Source organism: Neophocaena asiaeorientalis, unplaced genomic scaffold (genome assembly GCF_003031525.2).
Source record: "Neophocaena asiaeorientalis asiaeorientalis breed wild unplaced genomic scaffold, Neophocaena_asiaeorientalis_V1.1 scaffold192, whole genome shotgun sequence".
NCBI classification, from domain to species: Eukaryota; Metazoa; Chordata; class Mammalia; order Artiodactyla; family Phocoenidae; genus Neophocaena; species Neophocaena asiaeorientalis.
The window spans coordinates 1,949,711-1,971,492 of record NW_020185326.1 but is presented as its reverse complement, the minus strand read 5'-3'; the positions used below and the strand labels follow the sequence as shown (position 1 = coordinate 1,971,492).

Here is a 21,782-nt window from a genome sequence, read left to right as displayed (position 1 = left end):
ACCGAGAGCCTTTTCAGGACTTTAAGTGGGTAAAGGACAAAATCAAATTTTCACTTGATTCTAGAAAGACCACCCGGCTGCTGTTCAGCTAGTGAACTTTGGGTACAGGGCAGTGGAAGGCTAGTTTGGTGACAGTGGCACCCTGCACTAAGGGAATAGGGGCTGGAGAAGACAGGATGCATTCCAGGCCGGCTTAGGAAGTAGCATCAGCAGGGATGGCTAAGGGGTTGAGGGAGAGAGAAAAGTCATCCTAGGTTTCTGGTTTAGGCAAGGAGAGGGGTGAAAAGCCATCAGAGAGCGCTGAGGAAGAACCGACATTTGGAGGGAAAGAGTAAAGCTATTGCGAAGTATTGAACCCTAGACTGGTAACCCGGAGGAAATTTGAATTGTACGTTCACTAAACAGTGATATATATTTAACATTGGCACTATGCTAAGCCCCCCTGTGTAAGTGATATTCATTCAAAAAAGTACCTACTGTGTGTCAGGCATGGTGCTGGCTCCAGGGGATACAGTGATGAGTAAGGCAGATGTGGAATTTATAAACAGAAATAGATCAAGTGGTATGGGAGTTAGAGGACGGATGTAAAAGAGAAGGGGAGAGAGAGAGAGAGAGACCTAGAGAGAGATTCCTTTGATCTGGGAATTCAAGGAGATGAACTTTCTGGGATTGTTAGCATTTACACTAGAGCTGAAAGTAAATGTAACATTTAGAAAGAGAGGACAAAGGAATCAAAGGCATGGAGGCAAAAAAAAAAATTCTAAATCATGTCAGGAATAGCAAATAATTTAGATTGTTAGGAATTTAGAGACAAGGGTTGGGGGGTGGTATAATGAGAGGCAAACTTGTAAACACAGGTAGAGATCCCTGAAAGCCAGGTGAAAGATTTTCAACTGTAAGATTCTATAAGAAATTAGCCTGAAACATCATAGGAGATCAGCGTGTGTCTATTCAGTACATCTATGAATCATTTTTTTAAGGGAGGTGATGGTTACAAAGTGCTGTTTGGGGCAGATAAGCATGATTTCAGCACAGATGTTGGGTTATAAGGGGAGAAGCTGGGAAACGAGGCTATTTTAGTTGTGCATTAGATAGGCTATTTACTGTCAAATAATCCCCATGTTTTAGTGTCAGCACAATGAAAGTTTGTATCTGGTTTTTGTGAGAGACCACTGCAGGAGTTCCTGGTTAGGTGGCTCATACAGACAGATAGCTCTCCTCTAAATTGTAACTCAAGCCCCCAGCCTCCTTATATGTTGTAGTTTCACCATCCTCTAGGCCTTTGGAGTCTCCTGCATTCAACTCATGGATTGCAAAAGAGAAAGAAAGATACTCTTGAGAGGATTCTATGGGTCATCCAGAAGGAGCAGACAACACTTCCATTAGCCAGAATGCAATCCCATGGCGTCAGCTAACTGTAAGAGAGGCTGGGAAGTAGGCTAGCTGTGTGTCCAGAGAAAAAGGGCTCCACCACAGTAATGAAGGTGAGAGATAATAAAGGCTAACTGAGGGAATAGAGAGGGAGATACGCATTCAGTAGATACTGGGAAAGTAGAATTGATGGTAAATTGCTACTGATTGGGCACAGGATGGCAAAGGGTACATTCTCCAAATGTAATTGCCACGAGTAAAAAGGTGTTTCCATCACAGGCCTTTGAATTATACATTAACTTGTCCCAGATGCTTTCTATTTGAAGAGACAATGTAGCAACTCATGAGAAGATTCACAGAGAAGAAGCTCTTGCTTCAGTATGAAAGCTTTTTATTCTCTGTTTTATTAAAGAAAATAAGTTCACCATGAATGTGTACTGTTAGTTAAAAGTTTAAGAAAGCATGCATCCAAATCGCTGAGTTTTAGGCATGCTTACCGGTTTACTAAAGGATAAACAATGCATAAACACAGTGGGGAAAACCTTTTGTTTACATGTCTCTACCTTGACAGATCGTTCTGAGGATTGTAGAGAAAATGTAGGTAATGAGCCCAGTACAGTGTTTAGCTCCTAGAAATAAAAGGTAGCTGCTATTATTATGTGGATATAACAAAAAGACAATTATGGAGGGATGGGTCTAGGTCAGGTGAACTAGGCACCCAGTAATAAATCCTGGCATGCTCGTATAGCATGGTGATACTTCACAAGTCTAATTTTGCTGGGTTATTTCTCAAAGGAACTTCCAATTCAATAGCAGCTCAGCAGTGTAGGAGTCTCAGCTGAAATTTGCTTTGCAGCCGATCTATTGCACAAATTGAGGCAGCTGTGCACAGCACGCTTTTCATTTCAATGACTGTATCTTGAAGGGTGTTATGCAAAACGCCACTAATCAGGGAAAAGGCTCTCTTCAATTGGCAACTTCTCAGGGCCTCATGCAAAGGAAAATTTGCCTGTTTCATTAAGAATGAACCAACCTATTGGTTTGTGTACAACCTGGATCATTTACATTTTCGGTTAAAAAAAAAATGCTTAGATGTTATTTCCAGTCCCGTGTCTTCCCTCTCAGTTCATTAGCCTGAATAAACTAAGTTCCCTTAGTGGAGAAATTGATTGTAGAACCGTAGGTTTCTTGGGGCTGGTTGTTGCAGCCTACCCAGATAACCTTAATAAGATTAGCCTTGTCTTTTCCTATGGGCTTTGATGATGGAAATCTACCAGTCTCCAGTTAAAATCCTTGTCACATTTGACTTTTGTTTTGCTTAATTTTTACAATGTATTCAGCTTGAAGAGTAAAAGTAGATTGATCTGTTTCGCTCCTAAGTTGTTCCTTACACGGATTTCCATGCCCTGGTTCATGTTTTGTGGGTCTGCAGTCAGTGTATGAAGCAGATGGTGCTAATCTATATAATCTGATTTATGGAGAAAGAAGATGAGACCATGAATATTAATATCCTATTTTCGTGTGATGGTATTCTAAACATATACACTATAAAAAATTCTCAAAGTATGAAAGGAAATGATCCCGGGGTCACCTGTATAATTTCTATCCCAAAGAAATGAAGCTGGGAAAGAGCACGTAAACAAAGTATGATTCCAGGCCTTGCCATGGAACAAACTACGGCTCTGAGGCTTCAAGTCTCTGTTCAGTTGTGAAGTACTAGGTGGTGTATTGATGTATCGGGGAAACTGAACACAGCATCCAGTGTCTTTGTGGATCAATTAAGTGCAAGACATTAGCTTGATGGTTTGTGAATGCTCATATTTCAGTTTAGGTGATTAGCTGTTACAGAAATCAAGTATGATATTCGGATGTAGCATTTTTCCTTTTTCCTGGAGTTATTGGAAATGGATCTAGTATTTGAACATTGGATTTTGGATCTCATAATCGTCTTAGCTCCCTAATTTTCCCCAAAAGAAAAGTGAGGTCCAGAGAGATGAAGCAGCTTGCCCAAGATAACCCAGCAAATTAATGATTACATTGCCATATCATATGATAGCCCATTGGCGGTAACAGGTGTCCACAAATGTTCCTTTCTTTGAATAAACATCAAGGCTCTGTCTATTCTTAAAGAAAATATTTTCTCTGAGATCACGATCATGGTAGAAACAGGTTTCCTTTCTCTAAGTGTGACTTTATGCTCCTTTTCTCTTTGTTTGCCATATTGGTTATTCATTCATAAAGTAGCCACTGAATATTGTCATGTGGTTGGTATTCTGCAAGGTTCAGCAGGACAGCAAGAGAAGAGTGAGTATGCTTATATACTGAGTGGAGACAAGTACTGGGCTAATTATCAAGTAATTAACCAGAAAAAAAGTCCACATAATAGAAATGCACTTGTTACAATGACTATGAGAGTGGAAGATTACAGATAGAAGTTTATGAAGTGCCATTAAAAACCCTCAGCAGTGATCTGATTCTAAAGTACAGTGTTTTACTTCTCTTCCCAAAGAAAAGATATTAAGGGAGATCACTTAACTGTGAGCCGCTGAATTTGAACCAAACGTTACACGTCTCCTAGAGATAAATTTTCATGGCCAACAATTGGGAGAAACCACTCAAATGATGTAAAAATTAAGATCTTTGTAAGAGCCGAGGGAACAGACAGTTGTTAAATAATCTAGTGTCTAAGAGAAGTGATGTTTTATGTTTTTGTTTAGTTTGAAAACTGAATTACTCAAATGGCTCTAAAAAATTTTTTTTAACCTTGAAAATCATTATTTCCTTTTACAGATTTGCAGTTCTGGTGATTTGTCAAGGGTTATATGCCTGGGATCACAGATTTAGCTTCACGTCAAAATCAATTTTAGTTTTGCTTCATGTTAAAATGTGTAGTTTGCTTCTAATACCTTTCCTCTTTTTATAAAATAGCTTGATTTTTTTTTTCGTTAGACTAGGGCTAATTTTATTGCATCCCTGCTTAGCAGAACTGACATTCCACGAGCTTTGTGCTAAGTTATACCTCCTGGTCCAATTTTCTAATTACAAATGACATGTGGAATAAATTTTCTAATTACAGATGACTTGGGGGAACAAAAGGTTCTTGGATGAGAGTGATGGAAAGATACCAACTGATGGAGCATTGTTAGGTGTCTGGATAGTGATGAAAGTCTTCTTATGACTAGAACTCTCAAACCACAGATCTTATCTGTTCCATAGATTTACTTGTTCATCTAAACATTTATTTATCGTTTGCCTCCAAGTGCTACAGATAAACCAGAAAGCCAGAGAGGTCCCTGCCCACATGGAGCTTCCTCTGTGTAGAGAAGACAGATAATGAGCAAATAATTATCACATACCTTCAGATAGAGATAAGTGCCAGTGACAAGAAAATGAAATAGGACAGTGGTGTAGACGGAAAGTGGTGAAGAGTTCCGTTAGCTAGGGTGGTTAAGAAGGCCCTTCTAAGAAGATGAAGATCACGGAGAGATCAAGGAGGGACGAATTTAGGCAGAGGGAGCCATAAGTGCAGAGACCTTGACCTGGAACCAGCATGAAGTGTTGAGGGTCAGAAAGGCTGGAGTGGCTGAAGTATAATATCCGAGAAGGAGAGTGGTATTAAGAGATGGAAAAAAAAAAAAAAAAGAGATGGAGCTAGAGATTTGACAGGTACGTGGGCAGGGAGAGCAATAGTTCTCAAAGTGTGGTCCCCAGACCAGCAGCAGCAGCATCGCCAGGAAATCTGTGAGTAATGCACATTCTCAGGCCCCATCCCAGACCTACTGCATCCGAGCCTGGGGGCAGAGCCTGGCATTCTGAGTTTTTACCAGTCCTCCCGGTGATGCGTGCTCAAACCCAGGACCTGCTGATCAAGAGCATTGTTTTCCAGGACAAGGAATTTGTGTTTTATTCTCCACTGGATGGTTTTAAGCAGAAGAGGGAAATAATGTGATTTAGGCTTTGAGTAGATAACTTTGGCCTTTGTGAGAAGAATGGACAGGTAGCTACTCTTTTACGTATCTGTTCTGACTAAAAACTGTAGCTCAGCAGGAAAGAACAATTAGCAGATTCATGCTGAGCTCTGTTTACTTTTATTGTGTAGGATAATTGTGTTCAATCTTATGCCTGAATTCCAGATGTCGGGTACCTGAAAATGCAGTTAGTAATTCCCTACTGTGAGATGTCAGGGCACTGAAATTCAAACACAGTTGTGGAAACGCAAACCCATTATCAATTGTCTTCGGATACTAATGTCTTAAGTAGGGCAGATTTTCTAGTTGAAAACACCAATTGGCTTTTGCAATGAAGTATAATTAGGACAGTTGTAAATTAATACGCTGTCTGTTTTACTCTGGATACCAGCCCAGATTTGGTAGGGTGTGTGTGTGTGTGTGTGTGTGTGTGTGTGTGTAAAACATGCTTCCTACGTGGGGACTTAACTTCCATACCATAAAATCCCTCTAGATATTTATGGAGTCTTCAAGGGATGATCCAAGACTGTTCTAGAACAAATCTTTTCAACCACCATTTAAATCTGCCATTGTCTCTTCTCTCTTGTTCTACTTTACTTTCTTTCTGAGATATGCTTAGTAAAGTCATATGACGTTATTTGTACCACAACTACCACAGGTATATCTATACCATCTCCCATTACTAGAGATGTTGCCTTTTGTAATATGCCCTCTTGGCTCTGTCAGCCTCCCAGTTAGGCTAGTGCTAAAGCTGCTCCATCGAAGGGGCAAATCTCACACACGCTGTTGTTGCCACAGTCAGACAGACTAAGCCCCAAGAAGTGCTGCCTCCAAATCTCACAGGTGTTGTGAGAGAAAGCCACTCTTTCCATTCCTGCTTACGTTTCCTCTCTCCTTGGGACTCAGAAAGAATGCTGGTGACTTCTACCTTCCCAAGGGCATCCACTTTCTGTGTTTTGGAATAAATTTCCTCCTGGCACTTTCTTTCTTGTTAGGCAAGATTTCCATCTTACATTCTTGCAGAAGTCTTTCCTAGGGTCTTCTGACCTACCCCAGTCTGGTCTGGTGACTCTCTAGGCAAGCAGCACACTTTCATCACTGCCATCACTCTTGACTGTCATCCTCAGCCTTCACTTCTCTGCTTTCCCGTATAGGATCCTGTTTCCTGAATTTCATGATTTCCTCTTTCTTATTTCTTTGTTTTGGAGGAGCACATCCCTCACTTCCTAAGAAAGGGTGCACTAGAGGTGAAGTTTTTGTCTTTTTTAGAATTTTCATGTCTGAAATTGTCTTTTATCCTCACACGATATAGTGATAGTTGGACGTATGAAGATTTCCAGATTAAAAATCACCATTTCCTTAGCACTTTGAAGGGATTGTACCATTGTCTTCTCATTTCCAGTGACATTCAGATTGTTCATTCTTTGTATGAAAACTTTTTTTTCTCAAGAATCTTTTCTTTCCCCTAGAATTCTGAAATTTCACTGTGAAATGCCTTGGTGTGGGTGTATTTTCACCTATTATGCTGGTCAGAACTTTAAACCTGAGATTCATGTCTTTCATATGTAGGGAATTTTCTTGAATTATTTCACTGGTGATTTCTTCTCCTCCATTTTCTCCATTCTATCTGGTGGTTTGATTTGATTTTAACGTGAAGCTGTTTGGAAGCTCTGGGCACTAGAAGAGGTTTGTTGAATCTGGTCTTCACTGTAGGGTAACTGGATGGACTCCTTTCTTTGGGAACTTCCGATGTCAATATCTTTAGAGTTTTCTCTTTGATTACAATCCCCAGGGAAGACTCTTCCAATCCCCTGTCTGGCTGCCAACCTCTGGGAGTTGAGTAGATGTGAAAAAGGGCTGAGGTCTGAACATTCAGTAAGTCAGTGCTCTGTCATTGCATTGTTTTCAGTACGGTGCCCAAGTCTCAACTGGGCCTGGTGCCCCCCAGTTCAGAGAAACTCTCTTCCCTTTCCTGAGAACAAAGCTCCAGGATTCTACCAGGATGGAGGAAGGATTGGAAAAGACTTTGGGGAGCCAACTGCTTCTTAAACATTCTTTTAACAAGTCTTCCTGTTGCTGGCCTCATCTTCTCTACCCCTTCCAGAAGTATTTGGTGCATTGATTCCTGAGCCCATTGGGAGTTCTGCAGTGTAAAGCAGACTGTTCTTGCCTCTCCTTGCTGCTGATTTAGAACTTTGCTTTTTTGAGTCTAAGGCTGTTTCTACCCATTCATCTACTTTCTAGCCCTTAACATTTTGTTTTATTGTCTCCTCTCCCATCTTCCTTTGTGAGTTCATACATTAAAAAAAATTCTTGGGTTTCCCTGGTGGTGCAGTGGTTGAGAGTCCGCCTGCCGATGCAGGGGACACGGGTTCATGCCCCGGTCCGGGAAGATCCCACATGCCGCGGAGCGGCTGGGCCTGTGAGCCATGGCCGCTGAGCCTGCATGTCCGGAGCCTGTGCTCCGCAACGGGAGAGGCCACAACAGTGAGAGGCCCGCGTACCGCAAAAAAAAAAAAAATTCTTTACTTGAGATTTTATGGGATTTGAGAGGGAGCAGAATTAAATGCATGTGTTTAATTCACCATTTAAAATCAGAAGTGCTTTCAAACTTATTTCCTCCCCTCTAGTCTCTGAACTGGATTGGAAGGAGTGGAAAGTTATATGAATTATGGCACCTTTATCCCTACACTCCCCAGTTAGAAAGCAGAAATAGATATAATGGATTTAGATTAAAAAGTTTTTTTCCCTCTCTGTTACATATGGACATGGTCCAATTCTATTTCTGCTTAAGATAAGATGAGCAGGGATGTATTTAAATTTCAGAAAGAGGAATGGAGATTAGATAATAAAATCTCCTGACTGTGTGGGATGTTGAAGTCGGTTATCAGGGGAATCCTCTGAAGCTTGTGAGTAGCTGAGTTGACAAAGAACTAGGAGCAAAAGCATGGATCTTAACTTGGCTGGCATTCCTTTGTGAGGCACAGCAATTAGCACAGAAGCAAGCACGCTCTTCTCTTTGTCTGGATGAAGAAATATCTGCAGTTTTAACCAAATACAATGTTCTTATTGATGCATGTTTGGATATTGCAGAGTTGTCCCTGAGATCAAGTTACTTACATCCAATTAGTGCCTGGGCATCATTTTTGAGAGTGGTGGGCATAGCTGCTGCCAGATGGGCAGTGACTCAGTGAGGATGGTAGAGGGGAGGAGGGGGATGTAGCAGCTGCTCTGAAAAATACCACATACGACCTACTCATTAATAATATATTCTCCAGTTTATTGTTTGAGAAGTGATAGCTGATTACCTCTCTACTTTCGCAGAGCCTTTCAGTTTACCTGCTCTGCCTTTTATTTTTCTTTTCTGTTATCCTTCATGTTACTTACAGACATAATTTCATCGGGATATTTTCTGGTGATTTTTTTTCTGTTTTACTTTGAGGGTTGGGGTGTCGCCGTGAGCAGGAAAGCTTTCGTTTTTTCAAGAAAGGGATTACGGAGCATGGTTCACCCACGTGAAGTTCCCTTTAGGTGCGTGTGTCACTGTATAGTGTGAAACCAATGCTGCAGGGAGAAAGCTATCCTAGCCCTGCCATGAAATTGGGTTGGATTTATGTTTGGCTGCAGAGTCAAAATAAAGAAAATAAAGGTGTCATTTACTACGTTGTACTGGAAGCTTGGCCACTCCTTGCCTTTTCTGGGTTTTGAATTTGCGGGACAACACTGATACAGTGCTTATTTATTTGACCAGGATTTTCTAATCCCACATTTCTAAGGGCAGTGTTGCACAGGAGTAGAGTATGGGTTTTGGAGTGAGACAGACCTGGGTCCAGATGTGTGTGAGTGACTTTGACCAAGCTAGTTAGTCCCTCTAAACCCCAGCCTCCTTATTTGTAAAATAAGAATGATGTTTGTGCTCTTCCAAGGACCGCTGTGAAGATTAAATGAGCAAATATAAGTAAACAGCTCCTGTCATTGCCATGATTATTATTGCTGTTATTACTATTCAAAGCAGACTGGAATCATCATTAGGGAAAAAGTGGGAAAAGGCATTTTAGAAGTGACTTGGGGCTGAGCAAAGGCCAGTGAGCTCAGCCTACTCCTCCTGCAGAATCTAGTGGAAGATCTGCATAAATGTGGTTCCACAGCACAGACTAGAAAATCAATCTTGCTTTATCGAATGTCCACTAGTTCTACCTAGAATTTATCTTATCACACACCAGACATCCTTGTTAGGCCCCAGGAAAAAGCTCGGTAAATCATACTATTTCAAAGTCCCACTTACAAGAACGCTTCTTCCTTACCTGTGTCCAACTTCAACAGGCAGTGAACATTGATACTGTTGAGAGAATCCCAGTAGAGCAATAAAAAGCCTTAAATATATTGTTTTTAACTAAAATTTTTAAAAATTAATTATTTATTTTTGGCTGCGTTGGGTCTCTGTTGCTGTGCGCGGGCTTTCTCTAGTTGCGGCAAGTGGGGGCCACTCTTCATTGTGGTGCGCAGGCTTCTCATTGCCGTGGCTACTCTTGTTGTGGAGCACGGGCTCTAGGCGCATGGGCTTCAGTAGTTATGGCACGTGGGCTCAGTAGTTGTGGCTTGTAGGCTAGAGTGCAGGCTCAGTAGCTGTGGCACACGGGCTTAGTTGCTCCATGGCATGTGTGATCTTCCCTGAACAGGGCTCGAACCCGTGTCCCCTGCACTGGCAGGTGGATTCTTTTTTTTTTGCGGTACGCGGGCCTCTCACTGTTGTGGCCTCTCCCGTTGCGGAGCACAGGCTCCGGACGCGCAGGCTCAGCGGCCATGGCTCACAGGCCCAGCCGCTCCGCGGCATGTGGGATCCTCCCGGACCAGGGCATGAACCTGTGTCCCCTGCATCAGCAGGTGGACTCTCAACCACTGCGCCACCAGGGAAGCCCTGGCAGGTGGATTCTTAACCGCTGCACCACCAGGGAAGTCCCTAACTAAAATATTTTAAAATGTCCAAATATTCATATGAGTAGTTGTACAAAGTAGTAAATGTGGAAAATTATCCGAACCTTCTAGCTGATACATTTTCGGAGTTGGAGAGAGTATTAAAAAAAAAAAAAAAAAGTGAGCTTGAAAAATAAACAGGATTCAAAGGATCCGTGATTCAGAACTGGGTTTCCTGCATTAAAATACTTAAAGTTATGCAAAATTGACTGTGGAAAGAATAACAGTAAATGAAGGCTTTTCTTTTTCCTGTGTATCAAATCAAATGCATTTCATAAAGGAGCAGGAACCTCTTAAAATAAATACAATGAAGCCTCCTTTAAGCATTCACTCTAGGGACTAACAAAAATCAATTGCCTCCTCAAGTTAGATCTTTAATAAAAGATGGAATCAAAATGGTATTGGAAGCTGCGTCCACATTCTGAAGAAGTGGCCCCTTAAGACGGCTGACTGCCCACCAGGCCGCATCTTTAGTACAGATTCTGTTGTCTTTTTTAAAGGAGATGGTTTGATTGAGGAATGCCGTATTGAATACAATGTCTAGTCCTTGCCATATTGAATATAAGCTTTAGCCCTTCATCTGTTTACTTATTAATGATCAGATTCATTATCTTAAATAGCAGAGAGAAAAAATATCTCCAAGCCTCATAATAGCAAGAGGGCGTATATTTATTTGTACTTCTCAAGAGAACTCCGCTTGGCTGATATCACCTAATTAATCTTTACAGTTGGTCCGTAAGGAGGATGCAGTTTTACTGTCCCTCAATCTGTAGATCTAATAACTGTGGAACATAGAAGATAAATTGTATTTGCCCTGAATAGCTGGTTTTAAAGGAGTCTCTACAGTGCCAATAATGAAGCCCATTCTAAGCTTTGTACACAAGGGGACTTTGACTCAGAGCTTCCTGTATGGGATGCCTGGAGACTGTTGAAACAGCGAAAATCTGTTAGAAATGTTCAGGTGGTTCCAGTTCTTGGAGCAACACAGTCTGTGCTATGCCTTTGGGACTTACTAGGGCCTCTTCTCTTTCCTAAATTTTGGGATCTGGGTGGGTTGGGATGCTGTGTGCCGTAGAGAACACAGTGACAATTCCTACCATGGGAGAGAAGGATGAAAACGTTGTCATATGTCACTTGATCCACGTGGATGGGGCAGTGAAACAGTGAAAGCGGAATGGCTGTAATGATGACGATGATGAAAATAAGGACAGTGTTAATGACTTATTTTATTAAATGCTACCCTGTGCAGGCCCAGAACCAAACATTCTACTTACTTTATTTTCTTTAATCAACACAATGCTCTATGAGGTTGGTATTATTATCATACCAGGTTTACAGGGAAGAAAATAAAGTGTCTGACTTCTGTTAATAAAGAAAAATGTGGAAAATCAGAGCTTCACAGGAGTCATTTTCTTAAATTGAAATATAGTTGATTTACAACATTATATTAGTTTCAGGTGTACAGCGTGGTGATTCAGTGTTTTTACAGGTTATACGCCATTAAAAGTTATTACAACATGGTGCCTATAATTCCCTGTGCTGTCCAATATATCCTTGTTGCTTATCTAACTTATACATAGTAGTTTGTATCTCTTAATCCCATACCCCATCTCCCCCTCCCCCCTTCCCTCTCCCCACTGGTAACCGCTAGTTTGTTTCCTATATCTGTGAGTCTGTTTCTTTTTTGCTATCTACATTCATTTGTTTTATTTTTTAGATTCCACATATAAGTGATATCATATGGCACTTATCTTTTTCTGTCTGACTTATTTCACTAAGCAAAATATTCTCTAGGTCCATCCACCTTGCTGCATATGGCAGAATTTCGTTCTTTTCTATGGCCAAGTAATGTTCCATTGATACGTATACCACATCTTCTTTGGGCATTTGTCTGTTGTTGGATCCTTGGGTTGCTTCCATATGGTCCAGTTAGTTTTCAGTGAGAATTGTTCCACATGTAGATGTATTTTTGATGTGTTCACGGGAGAACGTGAGCTATACATTTTCTTACTCTGCCATCTTGATTATCTCCCTGAGGGAGTCATTTTTTCCTGATGCAAAAGATGGCAGTTCACTTTGCGATGCTCCATTGGAGCAATGCTCCTCTATACAATTCAACTCAATTTTTGATTTGAGGATTTCTTTGGGATACTGTGTGCAGGGTTTGGGCTTTGGACTGAGCATAGGGAAATGAAAAGGGCACAACGTTTGTCCTTAAGAAGTTCAGCCCAAACTGGGCTACAAACTCAAATTCTTTCAGGGGCAGCCATGCAGCATGACACCAATGAGTATGACAAGGACTGAGGCCAACTGGAGATGTTCCAATTAAATGGCATTAACAACAAAAATTCCTGCTGTATGACCAGAACCCCTCTCTGGGCTGGATTAAGTCTGGCATTATTTTGCAACTCATGGACTAGCTATATTCTAATTTATTGACCAATATCATATTTTCTCTGTGATTTTTCATATTAAAATTAAAACATAGGACCTTTACCTCTGTGATATGGAAATTTTGATATGGAGGCTGAGGAACTACTGACGGCCATGCTCTGCTTTGAAGGATGCCACTGTAGTGAGAATGGAGTAGGCTTGCAGAGAGAAGCAGAGACAAGAGATGAGGTAATGGAAAGTCCAGATGGCATTCATATCCCCAGTTCCAGTTACCCAAAGGCCCAGTGGTACCTTTTCTGTGATTTGTTCAATGATTTATTCAGTAATAGAAAATGATACTCTAGAATATCCTTCTAAGATATTTCTCTCTCTCTTTAAGCCAGACCTAGTTTAAGGGGTTTCTGCCACTTGTAACTAAAAGTGACTTGATTAATTCACAGGGCTGCCTGTGAACCCAGTAAGGGAGACGAAGGAGGTAGAAAGTCAAAGATGAGAGTATTGCAATCCATCCAGAGAGCACACAGCCAGCGGGGGCCATCTATACTCATAAGCCTAAACATAGAGACACGGGTACTCTAAACCCAACAGCTGGAGTCAAAATTAGAAGACAAAAGGATACTAAGGGAATTGGGGGAAAAAATTTGATAAGAAAAAAAATTCAGTTCCTATTTGGAACTGAAGCCGAAGCCATAATTAATGAGCTTTTACCTGAAAGCTGTTGGAAAATGGATTCTGGTATTTCTCAGTAGGTCAAAGACAGGGCTCTTAAAGGAGGGGAAGCTGGGACTAGTTTTCAAAAGGAGGAGGTGAAGCTGGAAGTACTGGGGCAGTCTGTAAAGTGGACTCACTTCTTTAGATTGTCTCAGAACTTACCCTGGCTTCTTAGGGGTCCTCTTCTCTCATTGGAGGTGGACCAGGTTGGCTATACTGGCTTCATCTTCATCTGGATCTGAACTCTAAGTGTATTGCTACCTTCTTAGTATCAGGGAACATATAACATATCCTGAACATATTCTGTGAACGTCTTCCATGCTTTCTATTGCCAGCTCTGTTCAAAAAAACAAACAAACAAAACAGCTTTAATGAGATATAATTCATGTGCTAAACAATTCACCATTTAAGGTATGTGATTCAATGGCTTCTAGTGTATTCACAGTTGTACAGCCACAATGACAATATATTAGAGAACATTATCTCCAACCCCAAAAGAAATCCTGTCCCCATTAGCAGTTACTCCTCATTTCTCTCTCAACGGTCTCAATCCCAGCCCTAGGAAACCACTAATCTGATTTCTGTCTCATTAGATTTGCCTGTTCTGGACATTGCACATAAATGGATTCATATAATATGTGCCTTTTGTGATTGGCTTCTTCCACTTGGCATAGTGTTTTCAAGGACCATCTATGTTGTAGATATATGAATAATTTGTGTCTTTATTGCCAAATAATAGCCCATTGTAGGGATATACCACGTTTTATTTTTCCATTCATCAGCTGATGGACATTTGAATTGTTTCCACTTTTTGGCTATTTTATGAATAACAGTGCTGTGAACATTCATGTACAACTTTTTGTGTAGATGTATGTTTTCATTTCTCTTGCATATATACCTAAGAATGGAATTGTTGGATCATGTGGAAACTTTATATTTAACATTTTGGGGAAATGCCAAACTGTTATACAAAGTAGCCACACCATATTACATTCCCAGTGGCAAAGTATAAAGGTTCCAATTTTGCTGTATCCTCACCAACACTTGTTCTATTAAATGTTTTTTGACTGTAGACATCCTAATGTTTATTAAGATGTATCACATTGTGGTTTTTATTTGTATTTCCCTCATGGCTAATAACATTGAGCGTCTTTTTATTTGCTTATTGGCCATTTATATATCTTCTTTGTAAAGATATCTATTTAGATTCTTTGTCCTTTTTTTTTTTTTTTTTTTTTGCGGTACCCGGGCCTCTCAGTGTCGTGGCCTCTCCGGTTTTTGTATATTCTTGCCTCCTTTATCAAAGATAAGGTGACCATATGTGCGTGGGTTTATCTCTGGGTCTCTGGGCTTTCTATCCTGTTCCATTGATCTATCTTTCTGTTTTTGTGCCAGTACCATACTGTCTTGATTACTGTAGCTTTGTAGTATAGTCTGAAGTCAGGGAGCCTGATTCCTCCAGCTCCGTTTTTCTTTCTCAAGATTGCTTTGGCTATTCGGGGTCTTTTGTGTTTCCATACAAATTGTGAAATTTTTGTTCTAGTTCCGTGAAAAATGCCATTGGTAGTTTGATAGGGATTGCATTGAATCTGTAGATTGCTTTGGGTAGTATAGTCATTTTCACAACATTGATTCTTCCAATCCAAGAACATGGTATATCTCTCCGTCTATTTGTGTCATCTTTAATTTCTTTCATCAGTGTCTTATAATTTTCTACGTACAGGTCCATTTCTTCTTCCTCTTCCTTTTTTAAAAAAAGTTTGCTCTCTCTCCCTAGATGATCACCTGTACTTGGCAGGTAAGTTACCATATATGTTAATGACTCTAAAATCTGTATCTCTAATCTAGAACTCTTTTTTGATTCTCCAGACTGACACATTTACCTGGCACCAGTATTGCAGAAACCCCACAATCAGTGTGTTCAAAAGTGAATCAACATTTATCTCCTTAACCTCTTCCTCCCCTTCCTATATTCCCTAGTGGAAGCACCATTCCACAACGTTGTCAAAGACAGAATCTTGGCATCATCCTGGATCTTTCCTCTCTGTCACTGTGTTAGTTTCATATTGCTGCTATAATAAATTACCACAAATTTAGTGCTTAAATCATACAAATTTAGTATCTTACAGTTCTGGAGGTCAGAAGACCAAAATGACTCTCACTGGGCTAAAATCAAGATGTTGGCAGGCCAGCATTTCTTCTGAAGGCTCTGTGGGAGAATCTATTTCCTTGCTTTTTCCAGCGTCTAGAGGCTACCACTATTTTTTGGCTCGTGGCCTCCTTCCTCCATCTTCAAAGCCAGCAAGGTCAGTCCTCACACTGCCATCTCTGGTTCTCTTTCTTCTGCCCCCTCTTCCACTTTAAGGACCCTTGTGATTCCACTGGACCTACCAGGATAATCTAGGATAATCTCCAGGTTTAAGGTCATCTGATTAGCCGCCTCATTCTATCTGCAACCTCAATTCCCCTTTGCCATATAGCCTAACATATTCTTAGGTTCCAGGGACATCTTTGGGGGGCTGTGATACTGCCTACCACACCTTACTTAGCTAATCAAACACTAGGTCTAATAACTTCTGCCTCCTAAATATGTCTCAGTCCCATCCAGTTCCCTTTTCCTCATTTGTCTCCAAAATAATTCAGATCTCATCAACTGTCACCTCAATTATGCTAATAGTTTCCTAATTGGCCTCCCAGTGTTTGGCTTTCTCTTTCCCAATCCATTCTACACGACCCTTTCCCTTAGGATGTGGGCTATACTTCTTAACATGGAGTATGGGTCCCTTCACGATATATCCCTTGCTTACAACCTCACCTCCATCTCTTGCTAGTATCTCCTTGTACCTTTTATTTTAGCTACTTCTGAACTTCTGTCATCTTCTTCCAACGCAAGGTACTCTCTCTTACCTCCAGGCCTGCATACCTGCTCCTTAAAACTGCAATAAGTTGTTTCAGTTTTCACTTTGCTAAAGTCTACTTTATTTCTCTTTCAGGACTCACTTAAAATATCCCTTCCTTTAGGAAGTCTTTTGCTATCCCCCATCCTCCGGAAGTTATGTGTCCCTACTTCCCTATATCAGCACTTATTATTTTTGCATTGTAAGCATCATATCTGTCTTGCTTATCATCCCTGGTGTATTTTTAGTGCCTAGCTGGTGCCTGACATATATTAAATTCTCAATATAAATTTGTTGAGTTAGAGAAAAAAATCAGTATGGTCCTTTATCAAATAAAGTGGCCTTGCGTGGTTCAGCCCTGCCTACTTCTTGAAATTCATCCTGCCTGTCTCGCACTCTTCCTTTCTGTGATCCATGCACACTGGCCTCTCAGTGCTGCCAAGGGCCCCTGCTCCATCATGCTGTAGGAACATTGCCTATGTTGTACCTTCTCCCTGGAATGAATTCCTGTGCCCATACCTCTCCTGCAGATCTCAGCCCAGGGATCACTTCTTCAGGGAAATTTTTCTTGACTGTCCCCCTTTTATAGACTAAATGTTTGTGCAGCCTCCCCATTCATATGTTGAAACATTAAACTGTGGAGATCAGGCCTTTGGGCGGTAGTTAGGTTTTGATGAGGTCATAAGCGTGGGCCCCATGATGGGATTAGTGTCCTTATGAGAAGAGGAAGAGACTAGAGCTGTCTTTCTCTCTTCATATGAAGACACAGTGAGAAGGCAGCCATCTGCACCCAGGAAGAGGGTCTTCATCAGACACTGAATTGGCTGGTACTTTGATCTTGGTCTCCCAGCCTCCAGAACTGTGAGAAAAAAATGTCTGTTGTCTATGGTATTAAGCCCCACAGTCTATGGTATTTTGTTATGGTTTACACCAGTCTGAGCTAAGACATACCCCATCCCCTTTCCCAGTCAAGCTCTCTTGTTATATATTCTTCAAAAACATTTATGTTAGAGCCATTATCTCAGTATTTATGCATTCATTAGAGGGGATATTTAATTAATGTTCATCTCACTAACAGACTAGGTTCCATAAGAACAGAAACTATCTGTTTTGACTTATCATTTTATTCCCATTCAGCCACCAATAAATATTTGTTGGATAAAGAAAAAGCAATGAATGAATCCTTTTATCCTCTGAGTTTCTCCCTTTTTCTCTCCCTTACTCCTTTTCCCTACTCTTCACTGTGCTAGCTAGGGCAACTTATCATAAACACATGAGCACAGAAGTGTTTCTTTGTCTACATTAGAATAGCTATATAAGACTCGTGAGATTGTCTGGACCAATCTCCATACCAGGCAGAAGTTCATTCACCCAGCCTGAGGCTTGGGCTGATAACTTATGAACTTTTTCAGTTGCTGGCAGCTCATGACATTTCAATTTGTTATAGTTTTCAACAGTTCTGACTGTTTGAAAACTCTCCACTTACCAAACCAACAACCATCTTCTTAAATTCCTCCCATTCATCCCATTTCAGCCCTCTGCAGCAATATATGATAAAGTTATTCTCTCTTCTACGTGACTCCCTTCATATTTTTAAAGGCAGGTATTAGGGACTCTCTTCTGTTGCCCAAGACTCTTGTCTAGGTTCCATTCCTTTCAACCATTGCCATTCTCTTTGTGTTTGGTGGCTCTTCTCTTACGTCTTTCCCTATCTCCTTCCTTCTCCCACCCTTACTTCCTTCTTCCCATTTTTCCTTTCCTCTTCCCTTCCTCCCCATTCCCTCCTCTCCTTTTCTATTTTCTTTCTTTCCTTCCTTTCTCCTGTTTCCTCTTCCCCTTGTCCTTTTGTTTCCCTCTGCACTTCCCTTCCCTCCTCCCTTTCCCTACTTCATTTCTCAAGTAATATAAAGCAACTAGGTGATCTCTAGTTCTCATTTTTCTCTTAAAGATCAAACCTACCCTTATCATCACAGTGGACAGGGAAGGAAGGAGAGAGGGACATCCCCAGCTGTGGGTTATTTTGATAAGAGTGACAGTTGTGCTTTCATCCAAACTGTGGTTGAAAATGTTGAACAGGATTGAGCTATGTACAGAAACCTGGGAATCCTACTAAAAGTTCCCTTCAAGTTAATACTGATCCATTAATTAACACTCTCAGTTATTAATATGCTGTCACCAAAGCCATGTGGAAAATGTGACTGATAATGTAATCACCAGGAAATCTTGAAAGCTAGATTTAATATGTCAGAGAAATCCATTCATTCATTTATTCACTCAATTGAGTGCCCACTTCATATGCAGCCCTGACATTTTAAACTGAATATTTTGGTAATGGCAGCTATAATAGAGCTTTGAAATTTCAGAATGTCAAGCTTCTGTCCACCCAGAAGTCATGTAATTAGTTTCTTGTCTGTTTGGATACATTCAGAAAATATACCGTAGTCACTGATCAATTTTATATTTGATCCTGGGTCCTTCTGCTTTAACTTTAGAATTTCCATTCATCGACTCATCTGACATGTAAGTGCATTGCTGTGGTGGGTGCTCCCATCTTCCTGGCTAACTGAAATGGGTATTGTGACTATCTCTTTTCATTAGGCCAGCTATGCTGCTTTAGCATCCCAGAAGAAGCAGTCAAGGCTCTAGAGTGCATGAATGATTGGAATCTGTGAATCATTGTCCGTGTTCCTGGATCTTTTACCGAGGGGGTGGCCCTGAACAAGTGCCAGATATCAGCGCAGATCAGTTCCCAGCTGCACTGGGATACTTTACTTAAAACTACCGTTTTTCCGTAAGTGTGATAAGGACACACTTCCTTTCTTTCCAACCCCCTGTTCAAGTGATCATCAAATCTTGTCATTTTTTTTTCTACCTCTTAACTCTCTGTGGTGTTTGTCCTCCCATCTCCATCCTTCTTGCTACTTTATCCAGATCATCATCATCTTCCATCTGAATTGCAGATTCTTCCTTCTTCCTGCGGTGCCTTCCTCCGGATATTGTTTACACAGTAGCAAGAGCGACGTTTCTAAAACATAAATCAACTCAAGTCATTCTCCTGCTCAAAAACCTTCAGGGGCTTCCCTGGTGGCGCAGTGGTTGAGAGTCCGCCTGCCGATGCAGGGTACACGGGTTCGTGCCGCGGGGCGGCTGGGCCCGTGAGCCATGGCCGCTGAGCCTGCGCGTCCGGAGCCTGTGCTCCGCAACGGGAGAGGCCAGAACAGCGAGAGGCCCGCGTACCGCAAAAAAAAAAAACAACAAACCTTCAGTAACTCCCTACTGCCTACAGATTTAGGTCTAATCTCTTATCAAGACATTCAAGGCCATCTGTGATTTGGTTCTAACCTTCCTCTGTTGCCTGACCTTTCCCCATTCTCTGTATAGTTCCTTTGGCTCCCTCCATTTCCTTGAATGTATTACCTTTGCACTTGCTAGTGTACTGTCTGAATACCCTACTTTCTCCGTCTTCTTGCTGACTACCCAAGAGTCCATGCAAACACATCAGAGATGCTCCCTGCGACACCCCTGCCTCACCAGACCCAGGCAGAATTGGACATTCCTTCCTTTTGTTTTTATGTTTCTTTAACTTAGGTTATTAACAGATTATTTCTCTCTTGAGGTAAGGGGTTATGATTTTATTTTGTCTATCCCTAACAACTGAAACATAGCAGGTGCATACTATATATTTGTTGAGTTAATTCATAAATACCATCACACTAGAAAACACTTATGTGGTCCTTATTCTGGATCAGGCACTGTTCTAAGCACTCTATACATGTTGCCTATTTAAGGAGTAAATGTGTACAGCCTGGTGGCCTTTTTGGTTAATATGCACTGCCTTATGACTTAAACGTCACAGAAATGTGAAACCCACTCTAGCAGCCCTTCTGTCACCAATTTGGACCCCCATTTCCTTGCTTCTACTTTTCTCAGCTCACTAGTGACATCCCTGCATGCTTCAGTCTATCTCAGTTCTAAAAACAATCTGCTATTAAGGCAGGAAGTTTCAAGAAGCCCCAGTCCTCCTCCCCAATGAGTGGTAGTTGGCCCAAGCAGTGACCACAAGTTCCAAGCCATGCTGTCAGTGGCTTTGCAGCTCATCTGACTCAGAGTGTGGTATCTGAACAGTGACCCTATAATCCGTGTTTATCAAGCTCTCTATTCCTTTCTCAGACCTTGAAACTGTCCATCCTAGAATTGTCCCCTTGTACCCAGTTTTCTAACTTCAATATTCCCTCGTCCTCTATTCCTCAGGTGCCTCGATCAGTGGGACTAAACTTCTGACTTAGTCACTATTCCAAGGGACTTAGTCATTAAATGACTTTCTCAAGATCACATAGCCAGTAAGTGGTAGAACCAAGATTCAAATTAGTTAACATTCTGATTCCAAACATAAAATAGCTTTTTCTCTGTAAATTGGAGGAAGAAACACTTGGGACAAGCACAGAAGTGTTTCTGGGCCACTAAAGGAGGTTGAGTTCATGCTAAGTGCTCAATGAATACTCCCTGTTTCGGATGTTGATCTAGTGTCACTGCATAAGCCTCTCTTATTGATTGCGGCCAAGGCACTGATAAAATTATGAAGTGGAACCAATCAAAAGCTTCTCTGAACTTGGAAAGCCTTGTAGGTATATAACTGGGGGTTGCCAAAGGTGACAGAAGATGTGGTTAAAAGCACATTCAAACCCAGTGAAAGGCTGACAGTTGCTGGAACAACTTTCCCCAAGTAGGTGAGGGTATTTGAGTGTGGGGAACAGGTATGAATTCCGTGTAAACAATGCTGAGCTTGAGCTACCCTGAGATCACAGAAACTGTGAGGAAGCTGATGAGCCAGGAGAGTCTACAAAGGGAGAGACACAGCAACAGCATTAGGAGAAAGGGCAGGTGCCATAGGAGACCAAGTCAAGGGGAACCTTTCTAAAGAAGATACCATCCTCAAGATGGGAAATGGCTAGAGCAGAATATAACCCTTCATCTGTAGCAGGGGTTGGTTAGCAGTGCATACGGGGTGGGCAAGGCAGTTTCTGAATGAGTGAGCATACAACTGAATGGTCCCATGGACGTGAAAGTGAGCACGTGTGATCTGGATAAGCACCTTTAATATCAGGATGGGCTTGTGAAACATCTGTGTGCGTTGTGAAACATGTATGAACATGTGTAAGGTCTGAGTGAACATGTATTGATATATTATCTGAAAAAGGGTAGGTGGCATCTAAATAAACACGTGAGTGTGGAAGATCAAAATGAATAGTTATGTAAGATTTAGGTGAGCATTTTTAACAACACAGCAAACATGTGTATCATCTCAGTGAGCATGTGTAGTGTCTGATGAGGGTCTGTGATGTCTCAGGTGTGACTTTCTGAATAAGCATGATCTGAATATCAGTGTGTAATATTTGAGCGATTTACTATCTAAATGAATCTGTTTTTAAAACAACTAACATGTGTAACATTTTAGTGAACGTGTGTG

General features: G+C 41.2%; 1 protein-coding gene across 3 annotated transcripts in view; it reads left to right on the top strand.

Annotated features, from left to right (window-relative positions):
• The window catches only part of PLPPR1 (phospholipid phosphatase related 1), a 350,894-nt gene that overhangs the window by 129,989 nt on the left and 199,123 nt on the right, over nt 1-21,782 (top strand). The window lies entirely within an intron of this gene.